The 3,898-nt window shown below is 37.5% G+C and overlaps 1 pseudogene; it reads right to left on the bottom strand.

Moving 5' to 3' along the window:
• LOC102438507 overlaps positions 1-1,655 on the bottom strand; it is a 2,976-nt pseudogene extending 1,321 nt beyond the window's left edge.
• Between the last annotated feature and the right edge of the window lie 2,243 nt (positions 1,656-3,898).

The raw sequence follows: 3,898 nt of genomic DNA, 5'->3' as shown, positions 1-3,898 counted from the left end.
CTTCTAATACATCTAATTGTTTTGATGGAGAAATGAATGCTGGCTGAAGGTTCCAATAGCATGTGACATCCCCTCTAGGAACATAGAACTTCTCCACATTGTTAAAGATGACTTGAGAGAAATGACAATGACCCAGCAAGACAGCTTTAGGGGTGTGTCTTCTATAGTCTCTTCCTTGGTGGGGTCCAGTGGGAGCAGCCAGTGGGAGCAGAACAGCTACTACTACCCCACTACTCTGGCAACCATCATTTTGTTCTCTGTGTATATGAGTTTGTTTTTGTTTCATTTTATTTGTTCATTTGTTTTGTTTTTAGATTTCACATATAAGTGAAATCATATGGTTTGTCTTTCTCTGTCCTACTTATTTTACATAACATAATACTCTAAGGTTCATCCATGTTATTGCAAATGGCAAGATTTCATTAGCTATTGCAAACAATGCTGTAATAAGCATGGGGGTTCATATATCTTTTAGAGTTATTGATTTTGGTTTCTTTAAATAAATACACTGAAATGGAATTGCTGGATCATAGTAGAAGTTCTATTTTAAATCTTTTAGGAATCTCCATACTGTTTTCCACAGTGGTTGCACCAGTTTACAATCCCACCAACAGTGCATGAAGGTTCTTTTTTCTCCCATCCTTGTCAATACTTGTTATTTGTTGTTGGTGGTTTTTTTTTTTTTTTTGATAATAGCATTCTGACAGGTGTGAGGTGATATCTCATTGAGGTTTTGATTTGCATTTCCATGATCATTAGTGAAGTTGAGCATCTTTTAATGTGTGTATTTGCCATATTTATGTCTTCTTTGGAGAAATGTCTATGCACGAGCTCTGCTCATTTTTAAATTAGATTGTTTGTTTTTTGATATTGAGTGTATGAGTGCTATATGTATTTTGGATTATTAACCCTTATTGGATATATCATTTGCAAATATGTTGTCCTATTCAGTGGGTTGCCTTTTGTCTTATTGATGGTTTTCTTCACTGCACAAAAGCTTTCCCAAAACTGCTTAGTAAAGAGACTGTCTTTTCCCCATTGTAAAAATAATTAGTGCCTACCACGTATTTAGCATGCAGTAAATAAAAACTACATTACTTCCACCTCATTCATGGTTTTGCTTTACACAGTTTCAGTTACACAAGGTCAACTGTAGCAAAAATATAATAAATAGAAAAATACATAAATAAATAATTTGTGTATACATACATACATACATACATACATACATCTATTCATTTTGTTGAAGAAATTCTCAGTGAGTTTATCTATTCTTCTCCTAAGTTCATTGAGTATTTTTATAACCAATGTTTATTTTTCAATTTTTAAAAAATATTGTTTATAGAGAGAAAGAGAAATGGAGACAGAGAGAGAAATGGAGACAGAGAGAAACATCACGATGTGAGAGAGAAACATCAATAAGTTGCTTCCCATATGCATCACGACCAGGGACAGAACCTCATCTTAGGTGTGTTCCCTGTCCGTGAATTGAACCCACAACAAAGCCACAAGATTTGGTATATGGGACGACACTTCAATTGAGCCACCTGACTAGGGCTTATAACCAATGTTTTGAGCTCTTTATTTACATTGCTTATCTCCGTTTCATTTAGTTCTTTTTCTGGGGTGCCCAGAGGTGTACCTGGAGAGGGCATGATCTAAAGAAAGTCTTGGGGACAAGCCCAGTGCTGATGTGGGTCTGAGGCTTGGGATGTACTGGGGCATCCTTGGTGGGACAGCTAGAGTGCCTGGATTGTGCTCCTGCCTGTGCAATCAAAGTGGAAGGGAGCGCAACACTGATGCTCTCAGTATCTCTGACAGAGATCTTCTGGAGCAATAATGGAGACAATAGGGCTACAAATGAAAAACAATAATATCAAAGATAAAAAATTCTTTTTACAGGCTTGTGGTAGACTGGACACAGTAAAATAAAGAAACACTGGTCAGTCAATAGAAATTATCTAGTAAACTGAAGTGCAAGGAGCAAAATGAGTAGGCTAAAAAGAACTAAATAAAATAGAACATCTGGAGACATGGAACAATGAAAAAAAACCTAACACTCATATGTAATTAAAACTCCAGTTGGAAGGGAGAGGGGAGAGAGAGACAGAGACAGAGACAGAGAGAGATCAGGCAGGAGAAATATTTGAAGAGATAATGGCTGAGGTTTCATCTGCAATTTCTTTTCTTTTTTAATTTCTTTTCTTTATTGATTAAGGTATTACATATGTGTCATTATCCCCCCATTGCCCCCCCCCCCACACACACACACTCATGCCCTCCTGTTGTCTGTGGTCATTGCTTAGGCTTAATATGCATGCATACAAGTCCTTTAGTTGATCTCTCCCCCCTTACCCCGACCCTCCCCTACCTTCTTTCTGAGGTTTGAGCATCTGATTGATGCTTCTCTGTCTCTGTATGTGTTTTTGTTCATCATTTTATGTTGTTCATTATATTGCACAAATGAGTGAGATCATGTGATATTTATCTTTCTCCGACTGGCTTATTTGACTTAGAAAAATGCTCTCCAGGTCCATTCATACTGTTACAAATGGTAAGAGTTCATTCTTTTTTTTTACAGAAGCATAGTATTCCATTGTGTAGATGTACCACTGTTTTTTAATCCACTCATCTGCTGATGGGCACTTAGGCTGTTTCCAAATCTTAGCTATGGTAAATTGTGCTGCCATGAACATAGAGGTGCCTATATCATTTCTAATTGGTGTTTCTAGTTTCCTGGGATAGATTCCTAGAAGTGGGATCACAGGGTCAAATGGGAGTTCCATTTTTAATTTTTTGAGGATACTCCATACTGTTCTCCACAGTGGCTGCACCAGTCTGCATTCCCACCAGCAGTGCACGAGGGTTCCTTTTTCTCTGCATCCTTGCCAGCACTTGTCATTTGTTGATTTGTTGATGATAGCCATTCTGACAGTTGTGAGATGGTACTACATTGTCATTTTGACTTGCATCTCTCGAATGATGAGTGACTTTGAGCATGTTTTCTTATGTGTCTTGGCCTTCCTTATATCCACTTCGAAAAGTATCTATTTAGGTCCGTTGCCCATTTTTTGATTAGGTTGTTTATCTTCCTTTTGTTAAGTTGTATGAGTTCATCTGCAATTTATGTTCATCAAATAAATAACCTTTATCTCTTATAGTTATTTTTTCTGTATATTATTTTTATCTTTAATTTAATATGCTTAAAACATTTTTATTTTGCAGTGGTAAATATTTTAACCAATCTGAGATGTAACTTACATATCATACAATTAATTCTTTTAAAGTGTATAATTCAGTGCTTTTTATTATATGCAAAGAGTAGTGTATTTGTCACAACAACAGTACATTTTAGAATCTCTTTATGCAAAAAGAAATACAGTATACCTTAGCCACCACCCCATGTATAGTCAGGTTTTCCAGATAATTAACTTTTCTGGCTATTGTGAGGGCTGGTAAGTCTAAAATTTTCAGATCTAGCCACAGGCTGAAAATTCCAGAAGGTATTTGTAAAACCCAGAGTAGATATTGCAGTATTAAGTTTGAAGGTGGTGTGGATGTAGAATTCCTTCCTCTTTGGGGGATCTCAATCTTTTAAGGCCTTTGACTGACTGGATGAAGCCCACCCACATTATAGATAGTCGTCTGCTTTACTTAGAGCCTGCTGGGACATTTGCTACATGATGTACCCTGGCAGTGACCCCGCCCCATACACATCTGGATCTGGCCTTTACAGACCCTCAGCTGGAAGCATTTGAACACATTGAAAAACAAGATGAAAACCCAGAAAAACCCAGATGAGGTGATTATGTGGGAGATACCCCAAAAGGGGGGCCTCAGTAGACTGCTACCTCCAGGAGGGTACTCCAGGGTGTTCCCTGGGCTTTGGCAGTTGCCA

The sequence above is a fragment of the Myotis lucifugus genome, unplaced genomic scaffold (assembly GCF_000147115.1).
Source record: "Myotis lucifugus unplaced genomic scaffold, Myoluc2.0 scaffold_2561, whole genome shotgun sequence".
NCBI lineage: Eukaryota > Metazoa > Chordata > Mammalia > Chiroptera > Vespertilionidae > Myotis > Myotis lucifugus.
The sequence above is the reverse complement of the archived record's forward strand: the minus strand, read 5'-3'. Positions and strand labels throughout refer to the sequence as shown.